Source organism: Falco rusticolus, chromosome 1 (genome assembly GCF_015220075.1).
Source record: "Falco rusticolus isolate bFalRus1 chromosome 1, bFalRus1.pri, whole genome shotgun sequence".
In the NCBI taxonomy this organism is placed as follows: domain Eukaryota; kingdom Metazoa; phylum Chordata; class Aves; order Falconiformes; family Falconidae; genus Falco; species Falco rusticolus.
This window is the reverse complement of record NC_051187.1, coordinates 109,212,772-109,221,334: the sequence shown is the minus strand read 5'-3', so window position 1 is coordinate 109,221,334 and position 8,563 is coordinate 109,212,772. Positions and strand designations below refer to the sequence as shown.

General features: G+C 38.8%; 1 protein-coding gene across 9 annotated transcripts in view; it reads right to left on the bottom strand.

Annotated features, from left to right (window-relative positions):
- MAPK10 (mitogen-activated protein kinase 10) overlaps nucleotides 1-8,563 on the bottom strand; it is a 169,223-nt gene that overhangs the window by 109,436 nt on the left and 51,224 nt on the right. For 5 of the 9 annotated variants that reach the window (XM_037395597.1, XM_037395556.1, XM_037395588.1 and 2 more), the window contains exon 3: nucleotides 400-556. The exons of 3 other annotated variants lie outside the window; for them this stretch is intronic. The gene's annotated coding sequence lies outside the window, so the exon portion shown is untranslated. Of the gene's footprint in view, nucleotides 1-399; nucleotides 557-3,977; nucleotides 4,090-8,563 lie in introns of those variants that run through there. One more of the 9 variants, XM_037395581.1, reaches the window with a different exon arrangement.

The following is an 8,563-nucleotide window of genomic DNA, read 5'->3' as shown; positions in this document are numbered from 1 at the left end:
TAGCTCACCCACATGCTGTCCAGGCTTACAGCTATCATGCAAAACATCATATTCATTCAGTGGTTTTTCAAAGGTTCATTGACTGGTCAAATCAAAACCAGCTCTGTCATAACACTCACAGGCATTTTTCATAAATGTAGTCTGGTCACAATCAATTCTTCCTCACACGGGGCAGACTACAAACAATAGCTACAAACTAAAGAACACCTTTAGAAATCGTTTCTTATTCTGTACTGATTCTCCTGCTATTACTTTCATCTTTATCGTATACTCATCACAGTGCAATATGAACATTTCACAAACATGTAACATATCCATAGCAGTTCACTACTTTTGCAATGATTTTCCTTTTTATTAAGCTTGTTTTCATCAGTAATTAGGTGGCCCCAGATGCCTTACCAGGGATAGGATAATCTGACAGCGAAGTTTTACATTTTGTCCAGGTGACACACTTGTAATTGCTCTGAGGTCTTCCTGGGGAGAGCTGCAAATCTGGGGACCACTGCTCAACAAATGCAGCCTGGCGAAGTTTCACCTCTGTCCCAGTGGAAGACAGCTGTCAAAGGAGTTAAAGACATGCAGAGTTAAGGAAGCCTGGGTCTGAGTTGAGACAGTTAGCTCATTTTGGGACCATTTGTTCCATTTTACTAAGCTCTAGTTCAAAACCGCACAGATAAAATGGACCACTCCGTGTCCCCTGCTCATGTTCTCTTATTAAACTAGCTGTTCTCTTTCAAACTCTGCAGCCTTTCTAAAGTCAGTACTTTCACTCACTGGTATACTCTGTTGGATTAAAAACCCCTGGAGGTCGCTGCAATGCACTGCGATAATCAATGGCTGCAACATCCTGTTCAACTTCAGGTAGAGAACCTTTCTGTAGCTGTGGACCTCTGGGTATAGAGAATAGTCCAAAAGGCAAATAAACAAGCAATACATTACTCCTTAAATAGACTATTATACCAAAAAAAAAATATATTCCACATCCTGGATCTTCTTTCTACACGATGCTGAAGGCTTACAGGAAAGGGAAATTCCTTATTTGGAGAAATAAGGAAACCTTCTGAGGAAAGGTAAATTAAAACCCCCAAAATGTCAGTGCTGAAATACTCAGGAGTAAAAATTTAACAGAGGCAATCAATAAAATCTTACCAGCTGCATATTGGTGAGGAAAGGGTACATTAGAAAGATGTATTGTTGTCCTCTCTGTAAGAATAATACTGACACTTCAATTTCTACCAGACTCATGAAATTACAATAGCTGTTTACCAACGTACCTTTTTTTTTAGTCCCACCACCTATACATTTCATCTTTCTCTTTTGCCTTGCTGTCCTGCCCAATTGTAGCAAGTCTCGATAATAAATAATACAGAGAATGGGGGAGCAGAGGGCAATGGCAACCAACAGCTTTGCAACTTCTCCCATTAACTTATTTTACAGGCTGCTTAGAAGTCACTTTTACAGACAACTTGGCAAAATATGCACCTCAAACCATACAGTGTGTCTACCTCTGTATGCCACATCTGATGTAAGGTACAAACTTTAAAAGGAACAAACAGCTGTTTGAGGCCTTTAAGACATCCTTAGGTGTCAGTGAAAAACAGGGAAGCATTTGTACATTCAAGAGCCTCCACATCTTCAAAAACAGTATCCATGAGCACACTCTGCTTTCTACAGAGTCATGGAAGAGTAAGCCCATGTCACAAGCCACTGTGCAAAGCCAAGAATAGAAGATTAATAACCTTTCCTTTCCCTTTTTTCCCCTTACCACCATTTTTAGTTAATTCCAATATTCCTGGTAAGAGAACTATAGAAAATACTGCTGAAGGAGACACCAGTAAAATATCCAGTCTATATTCCTGCCTGACAGTGGGATCAACCATAATTATTTCCAAGAGATATTTTCGTAACTTGTTCTTCTTAATCGAACATGTCCTTGCAATTTACATTGCGTTCAGTGGAGAAGTCCCTGTTTACAAAAAATAAAATCTGTTCCCGAAGAACAGTATATTGCTAGGCTTACAAAAATATGAAAGAATTCACAGAAAATTTATATACTCCAGGCCAAATTAACCGCTGGTAGAAAGGTTAATCAGGGTTATGCCCACCTCCATGATGAACCAGTATATGCACTCTACAAACCTTCCAGAGTTTTATCTGTTAACGAAGAGCCTGTATGTTTAGTATACTCTTGTGTCAGTTACTTTACACGCCAAATATAATTTTAAACAACCACTGCATTTAAATTACTGTAATCTGATGAAACAGGTCTAATCAACCCAACCAGAAGAGCTTAATGTTCCATTTAAGTCAAGTATTTTTCTTATCCACTTCACAACAAGCAGAAAAAGTACAGCCAACAAGGCTTTATCTTCTGGCTCCAAGGCACTTTTCTACCACATTTGCATTGAATGTAACACTGAGAGTAAATGCCTTTGCATGGTCATTTACCCCCAGATTTTGAAAGCCTGCCAGACACGGACTACTAACCAGTAACTGTTTATGGTTGGTCTTTTTGCAGTGGGAGCGAGGATGTTGCTTTTTTTTGGGTGTTGTTTTTGTGTGGTGTTTTGTGGGGTTTTTTTAATCAGCGTCACTTCAAAAGTAACCAGAGCATTTATCAATTTCTGCTCAAAATGGGATGGGTGTCTACTCTGAGAGCTCATTGACCATCTCTGGAAGACACAAGAAAGCACATGCATCCTGGTTTCAGCTGGGATAGAGTTAAATTTCTTCTTAGTAGCTGGTAGTGCTGTGTTTTGGATTTGGTATAAGAACAATGATGATACCACAATGATATTTTGGTTGTTGCTGGGTGATGTTTGCACCAAGTCAAGGACTCTTCAGTTGCTTGGGCCCTGCCAGCAAGAAGGCTGGAGGGGCACAAGACATTGGGAGGAGGCACAGCTGACCCAAACTAGCCAAAGGAGTATTCCATACCATACGGCATCATGCTGAGTATATATAAGCTGGGGGAAGAAGGAAGGGAGGGCCAGTTGGCATTATGGCATTTGTCTTCCCAAGTAATCGTTATGCGGGATGGAGCCCTGCTTTCGTGGAGAAGGCCGAGCACCTGTCTGCCGATAGGAGCTAGTGAATTAATTCCTTGTTTTGCTGCGCTTCCATGTGCAGCTTTTGCTTTCCCTATTAAACTGTCTTTATCCCAATCCCTGAGTTTTCTCACTTTTACTCTTCTGATTCTCTCCCCTATCCCACCTGGGGCAGTGAGCAAGTGGCTGCGTGGGGCTTAGTCACCATCCGGGATTAAACCACAACATGGCAGCTAAAAGAACATTTTACAATTCTTTTATCTGGGAATGGCCCTTAACACTCCCTATGGCATTTTCAAGGCCCAGCCTTTCATCAAGTGACTCCAGGTTTGCTTAACGCATACCTCATGAGGCACTGGCAGAATATTTGGAAATAACATCGCTGGCTTAGGCCCCCCAGAGATGAGTCACAGACCTGGAACAAGATGAGTGAAACCGCCAGTGCACACTGCAGAGCTCAGCAAGGGTGTCTTGGTTTTGGCTGGGATAGAGTTAATTTTCTTCTTAGTGGCTGGTAATGCTGTGTTTTGGATTTGGTAGGAAAACCATGTTGATAACACGCTGATGCTTTTAGCTGTTGCTGGGTAATGCTTATACTTAAGTCAAGGACTTTTCCGTTTCTCAGGTCCTGCCAGCAAGGAAGCTGGAGAAGCACAAGAAATTGGGAGGGGGCACAGCCAGGACAGCTGGCCTGAACTGGCCAAAGGGGTATTCCACGCCATGGAATGTCATGCTGAGTATATACAAGCTGGGGGGAGGAGGAAGGTGGAGGGGACATTTGCATTTGGCATTACGGCATTTGTCTTCCCAAGTAACTGTTATGTCTGACGGAGCACTGCTTTCCTAAAGATGCTGAACACCCGCCCACCAATAGGAAGTGCTGAATGAATTCCTTGTTTTACTTTGCTTGTGTGCATGGCTTTTGTTTACCTGTTAAACTGTCTTCATCTCAACCCCTGAGTTCTCAGTTTCACTCTTCCAGTGCTCTCCCTCATCCACCAGGAGGGAGGGAGCAAGCAGCTGCGTAGTGCTTAGTTGCCAGCTGGAGTTAAAGCATGAGAAAGGGTGAAAATTCATGAAATTATTTCATATCCACTATATAACAAACTTAAGTTTTAGGTTAGACCTTGCAACAGTATCCAGACAGGGAAGGCTATTTACACCCTTGGGAACATGTGATGTCCTACTTGTAGGAAGTCTCCAACACAAGAATTATTTTGTTTGGTTTGCAGCTCGTACAAGGGATGTACAAGCCAAACAAACCTCACATCAGAGAGACAATCTTTCCAGCTTTGCACTTCTGCTGTTGACTCATAATTATTTTAACACGATACCACTGTTACTAAACAGATGCAGGCATGCAACAACTCACAGGCTTTAGGAAAGCCACACAGGTAGCAATAAAGCATGCCGCAATGAGCAACACCTTACAACACCCTTCTTCAAATGCAGAATGTTTTCGTAAAATATGTGTCACTGTATTTCACTACTTAGCAATTTCATTAATTCAGCAGCATGTTTCAGAATAATTACTCTCCCTTTCACTTCTTTGGGGATTTTTTCCTTTGAGAGACTACTCTCTCTGCCTTTTTGAAACCTGAAGTTTTATTTTATCACTTGCCTCTGTCTCATTTAAAGCACATAGTATTACAATTGTAGCTTCTTTTTCTCTGTATAATCTAAATAATGTCTGAAAGCTGCTCAATGAGAATGTTGGTGCTTTGTTTTAAGCAGAAGCTCCTACCTCAAAGATACACCGAAAGAAAAATAAATTCACAATTGTGGGATATCATTCCCACATGGCTACAGAACAACTCAGTCAGTCAGTCACAGACGGGTGGGTGACAAGCAACCATTCTTCTGTGACAAATGCATTCATTTGTGCTATAGTAGAACACAATTTCCCCCAAATTAACAGCCATATACTACCAGTGAAACAATTCTACTGGATTGTAGAAAGGACATTAGTTCTGGACTAATTCAATTATTTCAATGAAGTTTACAAATTAAGCCTATTTCATTTAGTAGAATGGCTTCATACTTAAAGAATCAGGCAGCATTTGCTGTCAAATTGACATTTGAAGGTGAAACACTAAGCACACAGTGCACTATTTTGGATTTTGGGGGGTTGAGTTTTTTGGCATACAGAACTTATCTGCCATACTTGAATGGTTAAAGAAGATCATCAGATCCTTTTCTAGACTAGCCAGCACATGCTGTTCAATAGTTACTCAGTCCTGGAGAACATTCAACCACGAAATCTCTATCCTACTGTTAAACAGAATGCGGTTTATCAGTCCATACATTGAAAGAGATCTTGTAATAATGAAATTCACAGCATCAGCAATAATGAATTGGATGTTTAAAAAGCTTGTCAAAGCAACATGGATGCCTCCAATTCTCAGTCAAAAAGGCACACTAAACCAGTCACAGAAAGACATTTCCATTTCCAAGACAGTTTAGTGGATTCATGCCTAGTCCCCGCTGCATTTCAATGAAGATAAAAATAAAATGACACGTACACTACACCAGCTCCACAGTAGAAGCACTTCCATGACTGCAAATGGAAGAGACAATTCATGAAGCAGAATTACAGCTTTTCTACCTCTACAGTGGAATGAAGCACATCAAATGGCAAAATATTTTAAAACGTCTCTGACAGAGAGCAAGCACAGGTCTTTGTCCTTTACTTCTTTATACTGTCAGATATGCACATACTTGATGCATTTGAGCTCATCAAAAAGTTCTTCAACACAAAAAGAAAACAACATCCTTAATTAAAATTCTAGCTGCACACTGCCATTGCTAGAATCCTATGTGTCACATAGGAGGACACTGTGAAGTTTAGGGACAGATGAATAAGGACATGAAAGCCAACTCCCTCTGAAAAGGAAAGGATTTGATAGCTTTTCTCTGTTTTGTACTGGACCTGGACAATAAAAACTAAATAAAGAGCTAGTTCTGTACAACACACAGTCTACCTAAAGTATATAGATAGATTTTCAACATACTGGTTTTTCCTGCACTTCATGTACAAATAGTTTACATAACTGTGTTCAAAATAGGAAAATATAAGTATTAAGATAGTAACTAATAGAAATTAAAGAAAGAAAAAATAAATTAAAATAGGCAAAGTAAGATCCACAAATAGCAATGTACCTACAAATCTGGAAAATTACATTATACCTGCAATGACCAGACACAGAATAAAATGGAGTAAAGAAAGACAGATCAGTGTTTTAATATTTTACTCTTAATGATACCAAAAAGGTTGTCTAGTCAACAGAAATGGACAGTAGTGTGGCAACATAACTTCATTAAACATTACCTAAACAAGATAAAAAATTTGCATGATCAAAGCAGTTGATAAGAGTATGTATGGATATAGATTTCTCTGTAAGGCTACATTTATCTTCTATCAAAACTAAAGATACTGTAAACAAAACCACCAAGACAACTGAGTCTAACAGAATGAAAAGACTGCAACTAAACATATACAAAGGGAAGCAGTAGAATTTCGAGGGTAGTCCCAGATCATCTCAAGATAGCCAAAGGGAATAGGCTGTACAGTTACTTCAGGTTTTAATAGAAGCTACAGTTTAACATGTTTAGTAAATAAAGTACAAAATGTGTCACTGTGAAACTCAATTTTCAAACAAACAAACAAAAGCCAGAAGGCAGTAAATAAAAAGGGAAGAAATTAACAAGCATGGTCTCAGCCTGAAGAAGACATACACGTATCTCCCAAAAGGCATTTGCACTCAGCAAGAATAAGCCAGCAGTGGGGCAAAAAGAGAAGATAAATCTTCCCGTACAGTCAGATACGGACAGTAACAGTTGACCCCCATTCCCTGAATATCAGTGGCATCTTGTCTTTGGATATATTATTTATATAAACCATAAGATTTCTTAATCTCATAACACATAAGTTTTTATGATAGATACAGATGTTTCAACCTTAGGAATAATTTTTTGTGCCAGTTCAGTAACTTCATTTCTGATTATAAAACATAATCTCAAAAAAAAAAATGACTGTAGGTCACATTTTGATACTGAGTTAGTGTGTTCAGTAGATATTTTTCTACTGATTTCACCAGACTTTGGATTATTTCATTAAGTGGTGTTCTAGTTGCAATAAAGGCCTCATATTTACAGCACCAACCTAATACCTTTCACCTATGTTTTACAGTCCAGATTCAGCCAAAAAAAATTACTCTAGAGCTTCCTCCTTCCCAGAGGGATGTGCTTAAGGACTTTGCATAACAAATCCAAAAATATCAAACTGAAAATTGCTTAACTGATAAGCTGAATTTTAAGCTAAAGTATCCTTATTTCATGAGCTCTCTTCTCCCTTTGGATCAGTGTTATGCATGTAAGAAAATTTTGTAATTTTACAAGAAAATTATCACCACTTACACATTTTCTAATATCCAAGACCAAACATTTTAGTCAAAGCTGTATAATACAAAGCAAAAGGAAAATAAATTAGAAACTTCTAGTTATTAACATATTATAAATCAGGTGACATTACTGACCCAGCTGCAGCACTAGGCCATTGTCCTAGTTAATGACCAGAGAAAAGAGGCAATGCCATAGAGGAATGAACAACATTACCCAACCCTGGCACTCACAGTTCCTCTTGTGACAGAGTGAATAGATGGAGACTGAGTCCTACTCCTGTGGGAGCAGCCAGCACACTTCTTTGGGCAGTAAGAACAACAGCAAAGCCAGCTGGTGAGTTTCTGTCCTCCTTCACTGATTGTACATTGTCACCGAAAGTGGGTAGCTTATACTAATAACATTTTTTTGGTGAACTGTTTGTTTTTTTGTTATTTGGTAATTTTTATATATATTTTTAAAGCCTTTAGCTCTCAAGACATGTAAGGATTACAATCTCATCTTTTCTTAAATATATATACACACAGTACAGTCACATACTTTAATGAATGATGGTATGTAATCTTATTCATTATATGAGATATATCTTTAGCTATATCACAGATATAATTATTATTTTCTATTTATATTGCATGCCTTTACTGCCACCAGAGTTCTAGAGTTTAAAATGTAAAATGAAAGGGTCTAAAAAGTTTAAATTTATTACTGAGAGCAGATGTTGCACCCAACAAGTGTGGAAAAGCACAGAATCTATGTAGATGGCATTATAAGAAACAGCATCATATCCAGCTGCCTTGGATGTCCCCAAAACATGACACTAAGTTAGATTCATCAAGCAAGTGTTTTGCTGCTGGACATCTGAAGCAAAGCCCACTCCACATAACTTACCTAGCATCTCCAAAAAAACCCCACCACAAACAAACCACATACAAGCCAGATAAAGGGGCCTTGCCACTGATGATTTTCAAACTTGCATTTCTAAGCCACTTTCACAATCTCAAAGAAATCTTTCTTAAGATTTTAATAACTGGAGAGGATAATAACATAACTACAAAAGCTGTTGCAGGGTGCACACTATCAGACATCGTTCAATACTAGCTTATTCTCTTGGTGCCAAG